Source organism: Elaeis guineensis, chromosome 1 (assembly GCF_000442705.2).
Source record: "Elaeis guineensis isolate ETL-2024a chromosome 1, EG11, whole genome shotgun sequence".
Classification (NCBI taxonomy): domain Eukaryota; kingdom Viridiplantae; phylum Streptophyta; class Magnoliopsida; order Arecales; family Arecaceae; genus Elaeis; species Elaeis guineensis.
The window spans coordinates 27,765,566-27,790,450 of NC_025993.2; the positions used below are offsets into that span (position 1 = coordinate 27,765,566).

The 24,885-nt window shown below is 45.7% G+C and overlaps 1 long non-coding RNA gene across 1 annotated transcript in view; it reads right to left on the reverse strand.

The window, feature by feature from the left end:
* Positions 1-6,118: 6,118 nt before the first annotated feature.
* LOC140854717 (uncharacterized) overlaps positions 6,119-24,885 on the reverse strand; it is a 29,349-nt gene continuing 10,582 nt past the window's right edge. The window contains exon 4 of the long non-coding RNA XR_012137894.1: positions 6,119-6,296. This is a non-coding gene — a long non-coding RNA (uncharacterized lncRNA). The remainder of the gene's footprint in view (positions 6,297-24,885) is intronic.

Genomic DNA, 24,885 nt, shown 5'->3' on the forward strand with positions numbered 1-24,885 from the left:
GAAAAGGCCAAAGGAAGCCCGGCTGCGCTCTCGATCCCCTCCCGGGCATAAGCGCGCCCATACTCCACCTAGGGCACGCGGGCAGAGAAGCCCAGAACGCGGGGTTCGACGGGGTTCCCCACCGGGGAGATTCCGCAACTACGCCCCTCTCAACGCCTCGAAGGCCCAGGTACTGATGGAGGTCAGGGAACAGCTCCCTAGGCCGGAGAGGATGCGCACACACCCCGAAAAGTGCAACCCCAACAAATTTTGCCTCTACCACCGCGACCACGGCCACGACACGGAGGAATGCATCCAGCTCCAGGATGAGATCGAGGAGCTCATTCGGCGAGGTCGACTCGACAGATTCATCCGCCGCAGGCCTGAGGGTAGAGGAGACCGGCCAAGAGCCCTTCCACAGCCTGAACCACCAAGAAGGGAGGAGCAACTCGGGGACCGGCCTCCCATCGGGAATATCGACTCCATCATCGGAGGGCCTCAGGGAGGAGCGGGTTACCCGCGACCGTGGAGCTCGGAAAACCTGTAAATGTATCACTTACAATTTCACCTTGAATCTAAATTTCTTTCTACTTAACGTGCTCTTCCCACCTGGCGTGGATTTAATATGACTGGATATGACCCCTTCAAAAACAAAGTTATGTCAGGAACAGGAGGAGAACCTCGTCCTGACATGAGCAAAGTCAAAGGCCCGGTTCTTTTAGATCGGATGGGGGGAGAGGCCTTACAACACCCTAATGTGCCCCCACAGCCATGTCAGGAACAGGAGGAGAACCTCGTCTTGACATGAGCAAAGTCAAAGGCCCGATTCTTTTAGACCGGATGGGGGGAGAGGCCTTACAACGCCCTAATGTGCCCCTATAGCCATGTCAAGAACAGGAGGAGAACCTCGTCCTGACATGAGCAAAGTCAAAGGCCCGGTTCTTTTAGACCGGATGGGGGGAGAGGCCTTACAACGCCCTAATGTGCCCCCACAGCCATGTCAGGAACAGGAGGAGAACCTCGTCCTGACATGAGCAAAGTCAAAGGCCCGGTTCTTTTAGACCGGATGGGGAGAGAGGCCTTACAACGCCCTAATGTGCCCCCACAGCCATGTCAGGAACAGGAGGAGAACCTCGTCCTGACATGAGCAAGGTCGAAGGTCCGGTTCTTTTAGACCGGATGGGGGGAGAGGCCTTACAGCGCCCTAACGCGCCCCCACAGCCAAGCCAGGAACGGGAGGAGAACCTCACACTGGCTCGAGCAAAAAGAAAGACTTCACCCGGACTCCTACGGGAGCTGGGTTCCATCCTCGACGCCAAGAAAGACTTCACCCGGACTCCTACGGGAGTCGGGTTCCGTCCTCGACGCCAAGAAAGACTTCACCCGGACTCCTACGGGAGCCGGGTTCCATCCTCGACGCTAAGAAAGACTTCATCCGGACTCCTACGGAAGCCGGGTTTCATCCTCGACGCCAAGAAAGACTTCACCCAGACTCCTATGGGAGCCGGGTTCCGTCCTCGACGTCAAGAAAAACCTCACCCGAACTCCTACGGGAGCCGGATTCCATCCTCGACGCCAAGAAAGACTTCACCCGGACTCCTACGGGAGCCGGGTTCCATCCTCGACGCCAAGAAAGACTTCACCCGGACTCCTACGGGAGCCAGGTTCCATCCTCGACGCCAAGAAAGACTTCACCCGGACTCCTACGGGAGCCGGGTTCCATCCTCGACGCCAAGAAAGACCTCACCCGGACTCCTACGGGAGCCGGGTTCTGTCCTCGACGCCAAGAAAGACTTCACCCGGACTCCTACGGGAGCCGGGTTCCATCCTCGACGCCAAGAAAGACTTCACCCGGACTCCTACGGGAGCCGGGTTCCATCCTCGACGCCAAGAAAGACTTCACCCGGACTCCTACGGGAGCCGGGTTCCGTCCTCGATGCCAAGAAAGACTTCTCCCGGACTCCTACGGGAGCCGGGTTCCATCCTCGACGCCAAGAAAGACTTCGCCCGGACTCCTACGGGAGCCGGGTTCCGTCCACAACGCCAGGGAAGACTCCGCCCGAACTCCTACGGGAGCCGGGCTCCATCCACGACTTCTGCAGCAAGGGTTAATGGTGGCAAAACCCGGCCGCCTAACAAGATCAGATGAAAGGAAAAAGCCCCCTCCCAACGACGTCTACATCAGACAAGTCAAATGACAAGAAAGGTTCAGCAGACAGCAATACTAGTTCAACGCGCGGACGAGGTAACACAAAATGCTCTTTTTCTTCCATTTCCGATATACACACTACAAAGCCAGTAAGGCCAAGGAAAGAAGGGCAAAACGGCAAAAAGGAAGTAACTACATGACAAGACAGAAAGACAAAAAGAGCTCTAAGGAGGCCCTGCTCCCTCCGACCTAGAGTTATCTATTCCGTCCCTCAACCAGGACTGCCTCAGATTCTCAATTTCTTCTTCTAGCTCTTCCCTCTTCCGCAACGCGTCCTGGAGTGCCCGACGAAGTTGCTGGCTCTCAGCCTCCGCCTCTCGATGCCTCTTCCTCAAAACTTCGAACTCCGCCTCCGCGTCCGCGACGGCCCGTCGCTCGAGTGCCAGTTGGATCTTCACTTGTTGCAGGTCGGCTATCTTTTCCCCGAGGGAGACAGAAATCTCCTCAACGGTGCCTCTTAGGGCTTGAAGCTCTTCAGAATCTTGGACGGCTTCGGCTGTGCCCATCTCTCTCTCTCTGTACTTCCTTCATTTGAAATTCAAACTCGGAAGTAGGGGGACTGGTGTTGGGTATAAAATATCCACAGCCGAAGTTCTCAGCAGAATCGACTACATGACAACTCCGCCCGGACTACGGGAGCCGGACTCCGTCACCGACAATTTCAACAGCGAGTAGACTCTGCCCGAACTCCAACAGGAGCCGGGCTTCATCCTCAACTCCAACAGCTGCAAGCAGCCTTCGTCCGGACTCCTACGGGAGCCAGACTCCGCCGACAACATCAACCGCAAGCGGACTCCGTCCGGACTCCTACGGGAGCCGGATTCCGTCCTCAACTCCGACGGCTACAGACAGACTGTGTCCGGACTCCGTCCGGACTCCTACGGGAGCTGGACTCCGCCAACAACTCCAATAACTGCAGACAGAATGCATCCGGACTCCGGGAGCCGGACTCCGCCAACAACTACAACCTCAAGTGGACTCCGCCCGGACTCCTACGGGAGCCGGACTCCGTCCTCAACTCCAACCGCTGGTAAGCCCCTGTCCGGACTCCTACGGGAGCCGGATCTCTCCTTTGACTCTAATTGCAGGGAGACTTCATCCGGACTCCTACGGGAGCCGGACTCCGTCCTCAACTCCGACGGCTACAGACAGACAATGTCCGGACTCCATTCGGACTCCTACGGGAGTCGGACTCCACCGACAACGTCAACCGCAAGCGGACTCCGCCCGGACTCCAACAGGAGTCGGGCTTCGTCCTCAACTCCAACAGCGGCAAGCAGCCTTCGTCCGGACTCCTACGGGAGCCGGACTCCGCCAACAACTCCAATAACTGCAGACAGACTGCATCCGGACTCCTACGGGAGCCGGACTCTGCCAACAACTACAACCTCAAGTGGACTCCGCCCGGACTCCTACGGGAGCCGGACTCCGTCCTCAACTCCAACCGCTGGTAAGCCCATGTCCGGACTCCTACGGGAGCCGGATCTCTCTTTTGACTCTAATTGCAGGGAGACTTCATCCGGACTCCTACGGGAGCCAGACTCCATCCTCAACTCCGACGGCTACAGACAGACTGTGTCCGGACTCCGTCCGGACTCCTACGGGAGCCGGACTCCACCGATAACGTCAACTGCAAGCGGACTCCGCCCGGACTCCAACAGGAGCCGGGCTTCGCCCTCAACTCCAACAGCTACAAGCAGCCTTCGTCCGGACTCCTACGGGAGCCGGACTCCGCCAACAACTCCAATAACTGCAGACAGACTGCATCCGGACTCCTACGGGAGCCGGACTCCGCCAACAACTGCAACCTCAAGTGGACTCCGCCCGGACTCCTACGGGAGCCGGACTCCGTCCTCAACTCCAACCGCTGGTAAGCCCCTGTCCGGACTCCTACGGGAGCCAGAATCCATCCTCAACTCCGACGGCTACAGACAGACTGTGTCCGGACTCCGTCCGGACTCCTACAGGAGCCGGACTCCGTCGACAACGTCAACCGCAAGCGGACTCTGCCCGGACTCCAACAGGAGCCAGACTTCGTCCTCAACTCCAACAGCAGTAAGCAGCCTTCGTCCGGACTCCTACGGGAGCCGGACTCCGCCGACAACATCAACCGCAACCGGACTCCGTCCGGACTCCTACGGGAGCCGGACTCCGCCAACAACTCCAATAGCTGCAGACAGACTGCATCCGGACTCCTACAGGAGCCGGACTCCGCCAACAACTACAACCTCAAGTGGACTCCACCCGGACTCCTACGGGAACCGGGCTCCGTCCACAACGTCAGCTGCTGGTAAGCCATGTCCGGACTCCTACGGGAGCCGGACTCTGTATCTGATTTAGATTGCAGGGGATTCACCCGGACTCCCACGGGAGCCGGGCTCCACCCACGACCCCAATCGCAAGGAGGACTCTGCCCGGACCCCTACGGGGGCCAGACTCCGACCGCTGTCGAGCTTCAGCCAGCAGATCTGCACTCCCAGGCCACAATCACGGCCACGATCCTGCTCCACTTCCTGCGACGGACTCCGCGCAGCTCCATCACTCCCTGACAGGCCGCAGTAACGGTCGCAACACTGCTCCACTCCCTACGACGGATCCCACGCCCACGCGGCTCCATTACTACCTGACAGGCCACGATAAACGGCTGCGATCCTGCTCCACCTCCTGCAACGGATATCGCATGATTCTTCCATCCGCTGGCAAGATGCGACAGCATCCGCGCCCCACTTCCCGCGGCAGATTCCACGTGGCACGCCCCAGTGATGGCCACAGATCTACTCCACTACTCTTCGCAGCAAATCCCGCCTGACCCTGGGCAGCCCACTACTAGGCGGTTACAAACGTCGCCATCAATCTGTTACCTCCCTCGTCTATAAAAAGGGAGACCCAGATACGTTATTCTATAAGCTCATTTTTCATACCAAAACTCTGCTAAATTCTCCGTTCGAGCACTCCATTCTTGTTGAGGCAGAGAACTGACTTGAGCGTCGGAGGGTCTTGCCGGAGCAACCCCACCTCCGGTTTAGACTTCCTTTGCAGGTCCCGACGGCGACCGCGACTTCCCCGACTCCAGCTTCTCCGGCGCAAGCGGATTTTTGCACCAACAAGATCTAACACCAGAGCTCTAATACTAATTATTGTCAGGATCAGATCTTTTCTTGCTGATCGTAGATCACGAAAATAGCAGCAAGGATGGAAGAAAAAGTTTTTTGATGGATCAGATCAAGCCTAGAAGAACCCTAGGCATAAGTAAGAAGAGAGGAGAAACATGAGAGAGAGAGAGAGAGAGCAATTAGGGAGAAAAGACTTCTTTTCTATTCTGCTGTCAGAGCTGACTCTCTCAGGATTCAAGTCGACTGAGCCAGCTCCATCTATAGTCGAGCTAGCTCGACAGTTGTGTCATCTACTAATGTCAAAAATATAGCTCTCTGTCCACTATTCGAGCCGGCTCTCTCAGAGCTCGAGCCAACTCAACTGCTAGCTGATGCTCCTGATGCTTCTTTCATACCTTGTCCTTTCTTCATCAGTTCTCAAAGCTTGAAAGCACCACACCTGAATTCACAAGAGCACCCCATAGACTCTACATAGAGCCATCAGACTCCACTAATATGTACTCGTAGGCATTGGATGGAGCTACTTATGCTCTTCTAGATTTCATGATTGCTGTAAGATAAAACCTCTGATAATGGGATCAAGACCCTTCTTTGAGCACCAACCTCTTGCTGTCAGGTTAGCTTGTTTGCTGAGGACTCAATGGGGCATTACACGTATCAAGGAATTGGTCAGAGATCTCGATGTGCCTCCCTCTCTGATTGATGATGGTTGATGTTTTTTATGTTCAAAAAAAAGGAAAAAGAAATAAGTATTGTGCGGTCCAAATTAAAAGCAAATTAACCACAACAGAACATTGGTATGATATCTACATTTTCTAGATTCGATGACACTTCTATAAACTGGACTTTGAATCAATTTATGCACTTCAACAGCCACTGCTTGACCAACTTCTGTTAGAGATTCAGCTGCAATTCCAATTTGAAGAAGGCAGTAGCCTCCATGCATAACAACTAATGATCTCCAACATGTCGTAGCTGAAAGAGATTCCCACACCCTGAATTGCAAAAATAAAATTTGCCAAGATAAACCAGATTCTTCTTATCTGCTAGAGATTTGGTGATAAATAAAAGCAGAAGGTAATTTCCAAAAACAAAACAAAATGAAGTGCCATCATCAAACAGCAATAGAGGAAATACTTTGTAAATAATATAACAAAAGATTTAAGATAATTCTTGTATAACAGAAGAACAAGAAGCTTTCAGAAAGCACAGTACAACACACTCTCAAGCACACTCTTCAAAAACCATTTACAAGCGCACCACAGTCATGCTTCCACACTCTATACTCTTACCTCTAAACTGACACCTCTTTAAGACAGCTTGCCTCTATTTTAAAGGCAAGGGTGGATTTCAGATGGATTTATTTCCGGATTGCATCTCTAGCTTTGTGTCAGATCTTTGAATTTCTGCTTTCATACATCTTCAAAGCATCTTTTCCGTTTCAAGTCATGCCATCATTTTAATCACTTCATAGAGACAAATTGTATCTCCTTCATTTGTCTTTACTAAAAGGGACAAAGTAGTTGATCTTGCCGAAGGCAAAGTCTTTGATCATAAGAGCAAATGATGACAATTACCTAAAAGATTTTTGATCAATCACCTTGTATAGAAAAAATCTAAGAGGGTCATGGTAATTTGATAATCTGGATCACTGTTTCATGCACCTCCAATTGAAGAAGTCCAAGAATTCAAATTTTTCAGGTGAATAAAGTTAAGATTTTTTACTTTTGCTAAATGGAAAGAGGGATATATCAAATTAATCCCACTATGAAATTTTTTTACTTGCAAGGAAATCAAGGAATTGCCCTTTAAGCAAATTAAATCCCCATCTTGATATACATTGTATTTTGTCTAAAAAAAGTACAAAATATAGATCATTCTTTTGAATATTTTTAGGATTTTAAACATTTTACAATTAATAACTTCTACTAAGGGTTTTTTGTTTATTAGTGCCAGAACTCTTCTACATTTGAATACTAATTCTTGTCTTTTCTATATTTATATTTTAATCTTGAAATCTTATAATTTATTGCTTATATATCCTCAAGTTAAATTAACTAGATAATAATGGAATACTCTGCTTATATTCTCCAAATGGTATCAAATTTACATGTTTTGCACATTTTTGCCCTAGTCCTCACAATTAATTGACTCTTAAACTTGTGCCCCTTCACCATTGGTCCCCTATCGGCCAAGCAAGTGGGCTGAGGGAGAAGAAGCTGTCTTGAGGCTAATTTTCAATTAAACTAAAGGCATTTTTGCCCTTCGAGAACCTTAGTTAACCTCAACTAAGGTTCAATTAATGAAAACTAGCGGAACGAATCTGTTTGTATAAAAGGTGTACTTTACAAGAATTTGTGAAAAGTAGGGATTACTATACAACTATGACGGATTTCAAGTTCTAATTTGCCAAAATCGAAGATTTTATTAATGGCTACAATATTGAGCCACCATTTGTGCAAAAACCAAATAAGATTTTAACTTATTTTTTTGAAAATCAAATAAATCATAATGTGCTTATTTATTTGTGCATGGGATAAATATGTCCAAGTATCTTCAATAATCCCAATGGTTATCAATATTGAATCCTATAATTTCAAATAATTGATGGTTACATTCTTGATTTATTTACTTTACAAATCAAAATAGTCAAATCTAAATGACATAGGGAATTGATCAACCATTGATTCTACAACAGATAAATAGAAATTGCTGGCTATACCTCATTAATAGAAGGCTTTTCCATGTAATTAGCCATTCCTTTTTTTTTAGAGAGAGATTCTTTTTAAACAAGCAAATACAGAATAGTTTACCAGAGCTCAGGAACCTTTTATCATTCATTTCCTTCTCCCTTCTTTATTTCATTGGTGATAAACACCAATGAGAGAGATCACCTGGCTGGGAAAGGCTTAAACCTGCCATTTTGTAGTAGACATAGACAATTTTGCACTTCAAGTATCTAAATATTATTTGCTGCTTTGATTCATGCTGGAATCCGAGTTCAATCATAAGGATATCAAGGGTTTTAGGCCTAATCCGGATTTCCAAAACCTACATTTGAAGATCTTTTTATCTGAAATTAACTCGAGAAAATGGTGCTTGTCTGGGTTTCCTTTTCGATATGATGTAGGAAATGGCTTAGTCTAATAATGTACATTTAAATTTTTTAAATCTTCAAATAATAAATAGGTAAAATTCAGGAAAAATTATAGCATGTTTGCACTTGTGACGTGGACATCCTAAAATTTTTTTCGCCAAATAATGGGGTCTAGTTGGATATTCTTGAGTTTTACCCAAGCCTAGACCCAAAAATTAAACACAATATTATAATGATCGAAATGAAAATACACCTATTCAAGTTGATTTTTTAGATGTTGTACATAAAGGGTCAATTGTAAAAGATCTTATCAAAATTAATTTTCATAGTTACTTAGAATTCTAAAAATAATTTTGAATTAATTTATTTATAAAAGTACAAGCAATTTTATATTTTAAAAAATATAATTGAAGTGTTAGATCAGTATACACTAATTTTTGAGATCAGTGGCATATTAAAATTTTTTTTTTTCAATAATATTTGTATTAATTAATAGAAATATATGTTTAAAATTAATAACTAAATCACTAAAAAGGGAAGATAATACATATGTGACATAACTTGGGTGAACAGGAGTAGCATGGGAAATGAACTTGCATTTCTGCCCGATTGATAACAAATCTTGAAAATTCAAAATATCAATAAAAAAATTCTTTGATGGCCAACGAGGACAGGCCATAACTTATCCATTTTTTATGATATTTTGAATCTCTAATGAACTTTTCCAAAAATAGCAGAAACGCAAGGTCAATTCATGCACTTTGCCTATGTAGTCAAGTGATATGTGCAAAGGTGCATCGACTTGTCTTTCTTTTATCCATTATTTAGTTTTAATTTTTAAACATATATAATTAAACATAAAATTAAAAAAAAAAATTGGTTTCAAAAAATACACCATCTGTCTCAGTAATCAATTCACAATAGTCAAAAAGTTCCTATATAACTTTTCAAAAATAGGAAAATTTCAATATTTTCAAACTGCTTTTTCAAATTCAAAACAAATAAAAATGTTCATTGCAAATAAAATGCACTATTGAACTCAAAAAATAGTGGATAATTAGCTAGCAACGGCATGTATAACTTTTCCAAAAATATAAAACTTTTGGTGTTTATAAATAATAAATTCTACTGATTTTCAAAATTATAAATCATCTTGAAAATTATTTATTTGAGGCATTTCATAGACTAGTCCTATATGTACATCATATAAACAATCAAACGAAATGGATGCATTCTCACCTGGCTTAATTTAAATTAGTTTAATTTTTGGGCCTTAGCTTACAAGAAACCCGAGCATGTCCAAAGTAACCCAATAGGTAGCATGTGAACATACAAGTGCAAACCCGGTATTTCCCCAAATTTTACGTATTTATTATTCTAAAACTATTATTCCAGCAAATTAATCATAAAAGAAATTATAATTCAAAGAAATAATCCAGTAGCATTATTGAATAAGTCATTCCAGAAGTCAACCCTAACAAACACCATTTGCTCGAATTAGCTTCAAATTAAAAGGATTTCTGGGAGTAGGTTTTAGATTTGAAACCCAAAATGCCCAAAATCCTGGTGTTATCACTACAAGTCATACATAGACCAAATTTTGACAGATTTTCCCTAATGCTTATCAATCAAATCACGATTCTCGAAGAGTAGAGAGTGAGAGAGAGGGAGGGAGGAGGAGGAGGAGGAGCCACCCTGGATGAAGTGATATTTGAAGCCATTGTGGCCATTTTCAGCTGCAAAATGACAAATCCCAAGCCTTTCCAAAATAGAAAGAGCCCCTACTAGTTTTTGCCACCAAAGAAGTGAAGAAAGGGAGATAAAACAAGATGATAAAAATGTTCCTGAATTGATTGGGTTGGTGTGAACCAAGGGCGGTACATGCCTCGAACAATTTTTTTGGCATAGCACATCCAATTCCAACTTTGAACCGCAGTCTATCATACGGCTGAGTCCTCGGTTCAGCAAGAATTGAGCCCAGCAACTCTTGCATTCTTGCTGAAAGTATTTTCATGGGGAAGGGAAAAGGCAAGACCAATTGGCCAACGGTGATTGTTAGAAATGGATCCACAGGCTACCTAGTTTAATGAGATGGATCAAGAAGAAGGAGATTGCTCATGCCATGCGTAGGTGCTTCCATTTTAGTCACATCCCCCAACTTGCAGTGAGAAACCCCTATTCTCCAACCATGTTCAACATGATTTAGATGAAAACGATTCGTAAAGATGGGTCATGCCATATCCAGCTGGTTCCATTTTAGTCACATCGCCCAACTTCCAGCAAGAACAACTTATTTTCAAACCACGGTCGGCATGATTTAGACGAAAGGGACTGCTGTGTCACCTCTTACACTCTATGAGATCTCCCACAAGTATCTAAAAGCCATAGTGAATGATATAAGCAATTAGATCAATTCAAACAGGCACTTCTAAGAATTATGGGATCATAGATATGTCTAACATGGACTAGCCCAACAAGGATGAGATCAATCAACTTCCTCATTTACTGTTGTTGTGGACGGGCATCGGGGGCATCAAGCCCGAAAGTCCCATACCGGAAGTTTACAAAAGAGACTACTGCTTAAGTATTGCCAGCCTCCCTCTCCCACGTGAGGCGCCTTTTGCGGGGCAAAACCGTGAGGGGCGGGGTGTTGATCGGGTCAAAGGCTCGGGCCCCGTTCCAGAGCGGACAATACCTCACGGTCGGTGAGGGGCGATGGGTTGGTACGACTTGGGCAGTAGATCTCAACAGTGGCGCCGTCTGTGGGAACCCGTCCCCGATCCGCGCAGTAGTCTCCTTTGCAGGGGGGCTTCTGTTGTGGACGGGCATCGGGGGCATCGAGCCCGAAAGTCCCATACCGGAAGTTTACAAAAGAGACTACTGCTTAAGTATTGCCAGCCTCCCTCTCCCACGTGAGGCGCCTTTTGCGGGGCAAAATCGTGAGGGGCGGGGTGTTGACCGGGTCAAAGGCTCGGGCCCCGTTCCAGAGCGGACAATACCTCACGGTCGGTGAGGGGCGATGGGTTGGTACGACTTGGGCAGTAGATCTCAACAGTAGATCTCAACAGTTGCTTTAGGGTGGGGTCGGAGCACAAAGAAGGCCCGGAAGAGTGAAACACGGGGGTTGGTCGGCAAGAGCTGACACAACAGCGTGAAAGAAATGATTAACCGAACAGAGTTCGGCGCCAGTTGCGCCGGACAGAGTCCGTAGTAATCAAGCAGATTCCGGACGAACTCCGGAATCGGAAGTCGAAGACCCGTGCGAAGGTCTTCAACGTACAGCGCCAGATCGCCAGGCAGAGGGTTGTTGACCCGACCACCGGCCCCTGGAGCGGAGAGCCGAAACTGCTCCGGGACGCGATGGTGCTCCCGAAGCTGATCGACGTTCGGCCCCGAAAGCGAGGAGACCTCATCTTCCGGAGTCGATCGGGAGTCGTCGGTCGGGTTCCCCGACCGAGCTCCCTGAGTCGGTTTCCTGGTCATTATGCAGGGACCGAAAGAAGGAGAAAGAGAAGAAAGGAAGGAAGAAGGAAAAGGGGGACCACGAACCGAATGGACCCTCCGCAGGCAAAGAAGAGCTCTGCCCGCGACGACTGAAAAATCGCCCGGACAGAGTTTCCCCAGCGAAATGTTGCAAATGTGGGTCAGGGTCCGGGAGGTCCTATATATATAGGGCCGACCGACGGCCGAGATCCTTCCACGCCGACCGGAGACCTACAGATGCGCGACGCGTGGCGCCCGCCCGTTGGCGGAAGATTCGGCGCGCCCCTCCCCGGGACGGCCGCACCGCCCGCATTAAATGCCGGAGGGGGCGCCGGCCAACCACCTTGACACGTGGCACGCGGTGCGCGGCCCTGCATTCAATCACCCACGCCGATTCGCGTTCCCGATGGGACGCCTGACAGTGGCCCTCTCTTCCACGATCGGCGCCGGATATCCGATCGACTAACGCCGTATCGTCCGGCACCCGATCTTCTGACACCGACGTAACGACTGACGACGACAAGACGTGGCGTCTGACATCTGACGCCGACGTGATGTCTGACATCGACTAGACACCCGGATCACTTGGAATTCGTGAGGTGTCTGACAACGGATCAGCCGGCGGTACGGTCGGATCTGCACATGCGACAAATCCACTCCCAGTCGTCCGGGCTCGCTACCCGAATGAGGGCATCGGCCAGCTCTCCACCCGACTTAGGAGTGGAGGGGGGCAACTGTTGGGGGATATCCACCGACCAACCGACCGACTGTCGGATGGCCCGACCGGCTGGCGGCCCGACCGACTAACCAACGGCCCGACGGACGACTCTGACTGGCCGATCGTCGGTCGGGCGACAGGCCGACGGACGCCATCAGCGGCTGACTACGGCCATCCCACGGTCCATTCCCGATCGGGGATACGTCGGGCGTATCAATCCCGACCGACTAAACCCAGAGGTCTGGTAGCCGACCCACATGAAGCTCACCGACCGACGGAGGAGTCCGACGCCACTCTGCTGGCCACCGACCTAGGGTCGACCGACTCCACCAACCACCGTACGGTCACCAGACATTGTCAGCTCTGACACGGACATGCGACACGGCTACCCGGAGGCATTGTCCCGCACAGGGCATAGTCAACCCTGGTGATTGGACAGCCGCATGGCGATGTGACATATTCACGGCAACTCTGACAATCTACAGTGAGTTGACAGTTCCTCACTTGTCCGCACCATTAATGACGGCGCCATACCTACTCTACTATATATACCGGGGAAGGCAACAGTGCAAGGGATCGATCCGCTCCGTCTCTCCCAAAAACTCAGGCTTGCTCCACTCTCCCTCTCTCTCCCTCTAAGAGCTCTCTGTCTGCATTTCACTGTTGCCCAGTCACCTCTCTGACTTGACCGTCGGAGGGTCCCCGCCGGAGCTGCCTCCGGTCAGTGGACTTCTCATTTTTGCAGGTGCGCGAGCACGCTTCCCGGCGGTCCGACGACGAGGCGATTGCCAGTCGGTTCAAAATGCCGCATGTGGAGCCATATGACGGCTCCACCGACCCAGTCGACCACCTCGAGAGCTACAAAGCTCTCATGACAATCCAAGGGGCAACCGACGCTCTTCTCTGCATCGGCTTCCCCGCCACACTCCGCAAAGCTGCCAGGGCTTGGTACTCCGGTCACCGATCGGGTAGCATTCATTCCTTCGGGCAGCTCGAGCACTCCTTCGTGGCCCACTTCAGCACCAGTAGGAAGCCACCGCGGACGTCAGACAGTCTGTTCTCCCTCAAACAGGGGGAGGACGAAACGCTCCGACACTTCGTGGCGCGATTCAACGCAGCCACGCTCGAGGTCCGGGACCTCAACGAAGACATGGCTGTCTCGGCCATGAAGCGGGGGTTAAGGGCGTCCAGATTCACCTATTCCCTCGACAAGACCCTCCCCCGGACTTACGCCGAACTACTGGAGCGTGCATACAAGTATATGCGCGCGGACGAAGGAGCATCCGACCGACGCTTGGCCGAGCCCAGAGGCCCGAATGAGAAGCGGAGAAAAGGTCGGGAGCCCGCCGAACCGGGCAGGCCCCCGACCGATGGTCGGCTTTCTCCCCCCCAACGGATCCAAAGTTCGCCCCGGCTACGGACTCCGAGGCCGGCACGCTCCAGGTACGATTCTTATACTCCTCTCTCCACTCCCCGTGCGCAGATTTTGATGGAGATCGAGGGAGAGGAATACCTGCGACGGCCTCCGCCTCTGAAGGCAAAGGGCCTCGACCGTCGGAAGTACTGTCGGTTCCATCGGAGCCACGGCCACGACACCAAGCGGTGCGTCCAGTTGAAGGATGAGATCGAAAATCTCATCCGCCGAGGTTACCTCGGCAAATTCCGGAAGGGTCCGCCGACCCAACCGACTGCCGATCGACGCCCCCGACCGACTGAAGAGACGCCGACTAACCAGCCGACGGCGGGAGTCATCAGCATGATCTCCAAGCGGCTGGGCCCGGGGACGTCTGCAGGAGGGGAGCCGACGAAAAGGCCACGCCCGGACGACGTAATTACCTTCACGGAGGGAGACGTCCGGGACATTCAAACTCCCCACGACGATGCTGTTGTTGTGTCGGCGACAATAGCCAACTATGATGTAAAACGAATTTTTGTTGATAATGGAAGTTCGACAAATGTTTTGTTTTACTCGACCTTCTCCCGAATGCGATTGTCAACTGACCGACTCAAGAGGGTCTCCATGCCATTGATCGGCTTTGCCGGAGATGCCGTCACGACAGAAGGAGAGATCACTCTGCCCGTAACGGTCGGTGCCGAACCACGGCAAAGCACGGTCTCCCTAACTTTCGCGGTCGTCCAAGTTCCTTCGGCCTACAACGCCATACTCGGACGACCCGGACTGAATGCCCTCAAGGCGATCGTCTCGACGTACCATCTCCTTGTTCGATTCCCGACTAAAAATGGAGTCGGGGAGATGCGCGGAGATCAACAGCTCGCCCGACGGTGCTTCCAAATCTCCGCTCAAAGCGACGGGACGAAAGATCCTCTGACAGTCGACAAGATGGACCAGCGGGAGGAGGAAGAGCGGGGTTTGCCAGCCGAACAGATGGTGGCAATCCCGATTGCAGAAGATCCCGATCGAAAAGTTTGGGTCGGGTCCCAATTGCCCGACCCCGAACAACGACGACTAGCGGAGCTTCTGATGGCCAATGCCGACATATTTGCTTGGTCAGCAGCAGATATGTCGGGCATCCCTCCTGAAACAATAACTCACCGACTCAACATCGACCCGACGATGAAGCCGGTGAGGCAGAAGAAGAGGTCCTTCGCCCCAGAAAGGCAGAAGGCCATCGACGAAGAAGTGGACAAGCTGCTCGAAGCAGGCTTCATCCGAGAATCCACGTATCCCGATTGGCTCGCCAACGTCGTCATGGTCAAAAAAGCCAACGGGAAGTGGAGGATCTGCATCGACTACACCGACCTCAACCGAGCCTGCCCGAAGGACAGCTTCCCACTTTCGAAGATCGATCAGCTGGTGGATGCGACGTCCGGGTTCCGACTGCTCAGCTTCATGGATGCCTTCGCCGGATACAACCAGATTCGGATAGCGCCTGAAGACGAGGAGCACACTGCGTTCGTGACTCCCAAGGGCCTCTACTGTTACAGGGTGATGCCCTTCGGACTGAAGAACGCTGGCGCCACCTACCAGCGACTCGTTAATAAGGTCTTCAAAGACCAAATCGGACGCAACATGGAAGTGTATGTGGACGACATGCTGGTGAAAAGTGCGCAAGTCCCGGACCATGTTCGGGATCTCGAGGAGACCTTCCGCACCCTACGTCGGCACCGAATGAAGCTCAACCCGACTAAATGTGCCTTCGGGGTGACCTCAGGGAAGTTCCTCGGATTCCTCGTTTCTCAGAGAGGGATCGAGGCCAATCCTGAGAAAATAAAGGCCATCCTCGACATGCACCATCTGAACACCAAGAAGGAGGTCCAACAGCTGAACGGAAGAATCGTCGCTCTTAGCCGATTCATCTCCCGGTCGGTTGAAAGGTGCCTCCTGTTCTTCAAGACCCTGCGACGGGCGAACGGCTTCTCTTGGTCGGATGAGTGCGAACAGGCTTTCGAAGATCTGAAAAGGTACTTGGCTTCCCCGCCGCTGCTCGTAAAGCCGCAGGTCGGGGAGACCTTGTATCTCTACTTGGCCACGTCTCCCGAGGCGATCAGTTCGGTGCTCGTTCGGGAAAACGAGTGCCGAACTCACCAGCCCATCTACTACATCAGCAAAGTGCTCCACGGCGCGGAAGCCAGATATTCGGAGACGGAGAAGATGATTTTCGCCTTGACCGTCTCCGCACAACGACTTCGACCATACTTCCAGGCCCACGCCATCGTGGTACTCACCAACCAGCCCCTGAGGGCCGTACTGCGCCGACCCGACACATCCGGACGACTCGCTAAGTGGGCAATGAAGCTTAGCGAGTTCGACATCCAATACCGACCAAGGCCTGCCCTGAAAGCTCAGGTCTTGGCCGACTTCGTCGCCGAATGCCCGACTACCGACCCAGGGTCGGTAACTGAAGACCCAGGACGAGAAACGGTCTCTGAGCCAGACCCGATCTCCACCTGGGTACTCCACATCGACGGAGCCTCCAACGCTCACGGAAGCGGGGCCGGGCTCCTGCTCACGAATTCGGATGGGGTGGTTACTGAATACGCCCTCCGGTTCGACTTCAAGGCCTCCAACAATCAAGCCGAATACGAGGCACTTCTCGCTGGCTTGAGGATGGCGAGGGAACTGGGCATCGACAGCCTCCGGGCATTCTCCGACTCTCAGCTGATCGTGGGGCAGGTCAAGGGCGACTTCGAGGCGCGAGATCCGACCATGATCAAGTATCTTCGAAAGGTAAAGGATCTCGTGGCCCGCCTCGAGTATTTCGAGATCTCCCACATCCCCAGGTCGGAGAATGCTCGTGCCGACGCTCTCTCCAGATTGGCAACGTCGGCCTACGACTCTTTGGGTCGGACGTTCGTCGAAAACCTCCAGCAGCCGAGCATCGATCGAACTGTTGAGATCTACTGCCCAAGTCGTACCAACCCATCGCCCCTCACCGACCGTGAGGTATTGTCCGCTCTGGAATGGGCCCCGAGCCTTTGACCCGGTCAACACCCCGCCCCTCACGGTTTTGCCCCGCAAAAGGCGCCTCACGTGGGAGAGGGAGGCTGGCAATACTTAAGCAGTAGTCTCTTTTGTAAACTTCCGGTATGGGACTTTCGGGCTCGATGCCCCCGATGCCCGTCCACAACAGAAGCCCCCCTGCAAAGGAGACTACTGCGCGGATCGGGGACGGGTTCCCACAGACGGCGCCACTGTTGAGATCTACTGCCCAAGTCGTACCAACCCATCGCCCCTCACCGACCGTGAGGTATTGTCCGCTCTGGAACGGGGCCCGAGCCTTTGACCCGGTCAACACCCCGCCCCTCATGGTTTTGCCCCGCAAAAGGCGCCTCACGTGGGAGAGGGAGGCTGGCAATACTTAAGCAGTAGTCTCTTTTGTAAACTTCCGGTATGGGACTTTCGGGCTCGATGCCCCCGATGCCCGTCCACAACAACTGTCAACACATGGTCTTATTCCATAAGTTGGTGGTTGCAAGGCATATCAAGGACCATCGATACATTTTAAAGCTGATAGAGAAGGTGAGGACTTACGTAGATGAAAATATGTAGTGCAGGTTATCACAAATAGGAGTTACCCACAAAAGGGCAGAGGAGGAACTAATGAGATAGAGGCCATATCTGTAAATTCCATGTGTAGCGCAACACCTTGATCTAAAACCAAAAACATCAAGAGTTTGAGGCATGTAAAAGCAGTGGTCGAGCAGGAAAAAGCCATCTCAAGGTTTAATCATGATTTAATCATAACTAGGTCTTGGCACTTATGAGGAGATACTAAAGCCAACAGTCACCCTGTTTCGCCAGTAATTACATCACCCTCAAGATCCTACTTGATAAGCAGGCTGAACTGCATGTTCACCTTTGATAAGTAGGAGTCTTTCAAGTTTGCTTCAAGTCTAAATGGGAGTAGAGAAGAGAGGATTGTCCATAGCCAGACATTCCTGAAAAGGTCTCAAGAGGTGATACATGTTGTTCATCCCTATATGTCATCTTGAGAAAAGTGGAGAAAGAGAAGATCCTAAACATGGATATCTATTTCAGTTGCAGATAAGATAAATAACATAATCATAGAGTGATTTCTCAAGATTACAGGGCTTTTCCTTTTCGTAAACAAGATTAGAGGACCAAAGTTTGCTGTGTCGGTACCGATGGCCATCCCGGTCAGCCGACGGCACAGTACGATGTAGCTCCGTACCGTACCGGACCAGCATGAACCAATGAAGGCAAAGGAAAAGAACCGAGAGAAGAAAAGAGAGAGAAAGAGAAATAGAGAGAGGGAGGAAGAAAGAAAAGGAGGGAGGAGTTGAAGGGGCCGTCAGATGGCCTCCGACTGACTGTCGTAGCTGCCAGATGGCGCAGTCCACGCATGCGGCACCGCATTCATGGATTTTTTTTAAAAACTGAAACTTAAGTAAAACCGGCAAACCATTTACCGGCTTCACTGTTTTTATTTTTTTTTTCATTCAAAAAAATAAAACAGGCAATCCGATTGCCAACTTCACTGATTTTAATTTTTTTTAAAAATAATTTAAACAGTGAAGCCGGCAAACTTTTTAAAAAGAAATTTAAACAGTGAAGCCGGCAAACTATTTGCTGGCTTCACTGGTCATCTCCATTTTAAAAAAAGGACCAATGCATGACAGGGGTGACAACCCTTGTTCCAAAGCCGCGATGCCGCCTGTGCCGCTTTTACCATCCAATGGCTATGGCGGTCACTCAGAGACCTCCAGCGATCTCTCCGCCATCCCATCCTCCCATCTCCGATGGTCTTCCCCCTCTCTCTCTCTTTCTCGTTCGTTGTGACAGCCCCATCAGGCGAATCGAGCCACGGCAGCTTCCGCCACCTTCCAATGGCCGAAGAGGGCCACCGCCAGCTTTCGACGGCATCTTCCTCTCTCTTCCTTTCCTCTCTCTACCTCTATTTCCCTCTCTTTCTTCCCTGACATCGGTGTGTGCCGTTTTCTCCGTCGGAACCGTTTCGATTCTCCACCGGTATGATTTGGTACGCCCCAAACCGGTCGATTCGAAACAGTTTCAAAAATCATTTGTGAACTGATAAGTGGTATATTTCTACATTTATTTTAGATATTTTTGATAATTTATGGTGCTAACATCTTTAAAAAATAAAATTTTCTTGCAAAAATAAATAATTTTAGAAAAATAGAAAGTTAGAGTATATTTATGAAAAATAGATATTGATTTATTTAAAAATTTAAACATCAAAATGTTGAAGAATTATTGAAAAATTTAATGCATATATATTTTTTTAATTTTTCAGGCAAAAATCAGAGCGAAAATCGAGCAAAAATATCCTAAAAAATAAAATTTATAGCCTTTAGTGCAGGTGGACCGACCGCTTGGTCCACGGATTCAAGGGCGCAGTCCACAGGAAATGTTTGACAATCCACGATGTGGTTTACGGGTGAGTGGAAGAAATTTGCGCTGATCAATGGTCCAGATTTCATCTGATGCGTGATCCGACGACTGTGGTGGTTTCCGACTTTAAATAGGAATAATTGAGCGTTGATCAATAGCCCAGATTAAATCTGAGTCCTGATCCAATGGTTGAGAATGTCTCCGACCCTGATAAAGATTTAAACAACTATTTTTTGGGCTGATCTGAGTGGTCCATTGAAGATCTAACAGCCAGAATTAATTTATACAAGTATAATACGATTTCTAAGGGTTTTAGGACTCCTTTTGTGATCAGAAAAAGGTAAAAAATTCACTTATAAATAGGAGATATGAAAATAAGAGTGAGGAGAAAAAAAATTAGTAAAAAAAATAAAAAAATAAAAAAAATTAGAGAGGTTTAGAGATCCAAGGGGAAGAAGAAGAAAAGCTAGTTAGCTCTATGAAGTACGACGGAAGAAGGAGAGGTCATCAACTATCTTTCCGATGAGGCTGTGCCGATCAACTTTAGATTTTTATTATAATTTTATTTTATTTTATTATTTTTTAAAATTTTTATATTTAAATTTAAATTTTAATTAATATAAAATTTATTTTCTTGCACTTTAAATTTTTATCTTTTATTTTTTTGTAATTAGATGATAGGATCTAGTTAGTAGATCTTAGTATCAATTTATTTTATGCACTTTAAATTTTTGTTATTTATTTTTATTGCAAGTAGAAGCTAGAATCTAAACAGTAGATCTTAGTATCGGATCTATTTTTTATAATTTTTATTTTTATTTTTTGACTTAAATTACTTTCTTCAAATTTTTTTTTTATAAAATCAAAGATTTCAAATTAAAATTTTACCTTCTTTATGGATTCGACCCGACTCGCTACTCTCTACATATTTTTAATTTTTATTTCAAAATTAGATTGATAATCACGGTGTCCTAATGACAACATCGCGAACCTATCAATTTTTGACGCCGTTGCCGGAGAAGGCAACAATTTTAATATTTGATTTTTTTGATTTTTTTGTGAATATAATTTAATAACTTTTTTGAATTTTTTTTTTCTTTTTGTAGAAAAAAAAGAAGAAAAGACGGGTAAAACACTTCAATTTGGTGAGATCAATCCTAACCCTAAACCTAACTATTTTTTTAGTATTAATTATTATTTTTTTCAAATTAACCTAAAATTTACCCACATAAACCTAATAAAAATTGCATGATAAGAGTAGAAACTTAATTATTTAGAAGCATTCATCATCTTAGATTTACTTCGGATGATCACTGGAGACAAGATAAGCTTTCAAGTTTGATTAATTTCATACATCTAATTTAGTTACATAGAACTCCTTATTTAAAATTGGTTGTGCATATTCATCTCAAATCAACTTAAGGGCAACACCCATTAATAAGATAAGGGGAGGATTTTATCACCCTTTCTTAGCTCAAAAATAACCAACCAGCATCCTGAATTAATCCAAACCTAATTAAAATTCAGTAGACGTTGGCCCCTAGGATCAATTGAGTTTAGTTTGAGTATTGTGGTAAAGTCAAGTGTAAAGTAAGTTTGGACTCACCTCTGAAATTGATGACTAAAGCAAGAGGTTACAAAGGCTCAGCCTAAGTGGATTCGTGATTATTTAATTGGTTCTGTTAGCTTATCTGGCTAATCCAATTAGTGTCTAAGGCAAGCAACGGGAGGACCCCCACGACCCCACCTCTTACCTGGCTAGTTGAAGAAAGTGAGAACAGACCCAACTTGCATCTAGACCCACCCACTCTATATCGAACTATTAGGTCTAAGAAACCCATAGGTGTCAAGGTTTAATTATCTTCTAACTTGATTGCAATTAACACTTAATCACAACTAATCTTTCATCCTTAGGTCTAGGGCTTTCTTAAGATTCTCACATTTAGAACCTCTCTCTTTCTTCCTCTTCTTTTCTTTTTCCTTCTTCTTAAAAAAAAAAAAAAAAAATCTGAACCACACATGTTAGGGTTTGCACTGGTATTGCATGGTATAATTTTTTTTGATCTAGTTGAATCTAATTCTAAAATTAAATGGCTGATCCATGTTATACCTAATAATCAATTGGCTAGAAATCCTGAGAACCAGTTAGGCAGATGAAGAAATATTTTATTCCTTCCACCTATAACCCATCAATATTTTCATCATTCTATAGGATCAAATATTCAGATTCTAGTTAAGATCGATTTGAACTTGATAGCCCAAAAATTAGATAAAGTCGACCTTTTTATAGATAAATGCTTAGCTCTAGGTCAACAATCTCCTGTGCAATACACACAACCTTCTAATTATCAAAAAATTTATTCTATCTGTGCTAGCTCAGCCCATCATGTGAGTGAATGTCTCACGGCTGCACAATTTTCACCTTTCATCCAAGAACAAGTTCAAGCTGCCCAAGGTTACTCCAATCCTGTCAATGACCTATTCTCAAACATATATAACCAAGATTGGAGGAACTACTTTAATTTTTCTTGGAGACCCTAACAGACTCAGGCCCATACCCAAATTTTTTCTGTACAGAATTTTTAAGATAGGCCCCAATATCAGAATTATGCCTATAATAGAGGTCAGCCTAGTCAGCCTACCCAGCCATCCTATTACAATCAACCATTATACCCACCTCCTTAACAGATCCCTCTAGCCGACGATAGGTTTAGCCAACTTCAACAAATAATTATAACCCAACAGTAATCCCTCGTCAGGTTAGAAGTATAAATAGGTTAATTAGCTGAGTCTACCATGAGGAAAGAACTAGATCAATTATCAAGCCAACCAATATCGAATTTCAAAAATGACCCATCCATCCACCAACCACCAGGATCTAGTCATCAATCCAATGTCCCACCTAAAAATCTTCAATTTAAAAATAATAAAGTAATCTCTGAGCTTAGAAGTGATAGAATTCTTAAGGACCCATACCAAGATCAGATGAAAGAGGCTAGTACTGATGCTAGCCAAAAAAAAAATTTAGAAGAGGAGATTAGTACTGAGACTAACCCAATAGAAGAACCTGAGCTTAGTACTGATATTGATCTAAGTGATAAAGAGAAGAGAGTGGATGAGTTACTCAAGATATATTTACCAAGAGTTCAATTTTCTTCAGCTCTAGAAGCTGGTTTTTCCACTTTAGAATCACCTTCTCCAGAACTGAAGTCATCTTTGATCACATCTAAGTATGCATATTTAAAATCAAGTGATATCCTTTCAGCACCTATTACTTCAAACTCAACTCCTAACCCAAAAACTCAATTCATGAGTATTTTAGAAGAATAAATAAGAGAAATTCTCAACAAACAAATATCTGTGAATGGGTTTGTGAATTATCTTACTACAATTAAGAATGAAGATGTGCAATACTTTCTGAAGATTGATAATAAAATATTAAAATTTATTATAGGTTATCTTCTTGAGATTGGCAATCCAAAACTATTAGAATTTGTCAATCCAATATTTGACATGAGATAGGTGAGAGAATCGGTATGGTCTGGCTGAAGATGATAAACTTAGTGCTTTCTGAGAGGCAATCCAGCTTTTGCTTTTGCTTTCTTTTGTATTTTATTTAAGTTAATCAAGTTTTGCTTCATGTCTTTTGTAGGAATTTAAAGATAATATTGACTAAGTTGGGGGAGAACCAATTTTGAGAAGACTTCTGGATCAGGTGACATCTCTTCTTTTTTTTTTTTTTTTTATATGCACCCTTCATTTTTCTTACTCCATTATAGACAATATCGATTAAGTTGGAGGGAAGAATAATAAAAAATTTTAAATTTTTAACGTCCTCAAGTAAGTTAGTATTTAGTATTTAAGTACCTGATTGCACTTAAGAATTGAGTTAAACTAAGTATTTTTAAAAAAAATTGATGTACAGACTAGAGAGTTTGTGAGATATTGAGGGATCAAGTATTAAGAAAACTCAATAAAGAGTTAAGTTTAGAACTTAAACAAATTTTCTTTGAGTATTTCTAAATTTTTCTACCAGCATCAAAGGAGAGTTTACTTCTTATGGGCTTATGTAGGATAACTATACATTTCTTCATATTGAAAAAAAAATTTAAAAAAAAATTTAAGTACTTCATGCTGAGTAATCGGGCCTCTTTACCTAAGCAAGCATTGAGTTTCACGTCAAAATGTATAAAGGATAAAGAAGCTTTATTGTAAAGTCAGTTTTAACTTGTAGCTTATTTGATTCGAGTAAATAAGTCTGAGGGGTATTCTATACCTAGTGTCCTAAAGCCATCTGATTTGGGAGTCATTGGCTGAAAATTTACTACATAGGTCAAACAGAAAGCTTAAGGAGTTAAGACACTCAATAGCAGTACAATATTAAAAAAAAAATTTCAATAAATGAAGGATGGAAGTAACAATATACTTGTCCATATGAAAGTTAATGATTTGAAGATAAAGGTAGGAATAATTTAGAAAAAATTTAAAAAAATTTAGTATTCTTAGTTTAACTTTCATATTGATTAGTATTAATACTCCAATGACATACCTCACTCACACTCTACTGAACATCAGTGGCTTTTTTTAAAATTATTTGGTAAAATTTAAAATTTTAAGTTAAATGATGCTTAATTTTAAATTCTTTCTTTACTCAAGGATGAGCAAAGTTTAAATTGGAGGGTGTGATAAGTGATATATTTTTATATTTATTTTAGATATTTTTAGTAATTTATGTGCTAATATCTTTTAAAAAAATCTAATTTCATGAATAAATTATATTTTCTTACAAAAATAAATAATTTTAAAAAAAATAAAGTTAGAGCATATTTATGAAAAATAGGTATTGATTTAAATAAAAATTTAAGTATCAAAATATAGAAGAATTATTAAAAAATTTAATGCATATTTTTTCTAATTTTTTAGATAAAAATCAGAGCAAAAATCAAGCAAAAATACCCTAAAAAGCAAAATTTATAGCCTTCAGTGTACGGTGGACCAGCCGTTCGGTCCACAGATTCAAGGGCACGATCCATAAGAAATGTTTCATGGTCCATGGTATGGTTCACGGGCGAGCAAAAGAAATTTGCACTGATCGATGGTCTAGATTTCATCTGAAGCGAGATCCGACGGCTATGGTGGTTTCCGACTTTGAATAGGAATAATTGAGCACTGATCAATGGCCCAGATCAAATCTGAGACTGATCTGATGGCTGAGAATATCCCGACCCTGATAAGGATTTAAACAACTATTTTTTGGGCTGATCTGAGTGGTCCATTGAAGATCTAACGGCTAGAATTAATTTATTGAGTATAATACGATTTTTTAGGATTTTAGGACTCTTTTTGTACCAGAAAAAGATAATAAATTTATTTATAAATAGGAGATTAGAAATAAGAGTGAGGAAAAGAAAAAATCAATAAAAAAGCAAGAAAAAAAATTAGAGAGGTTTG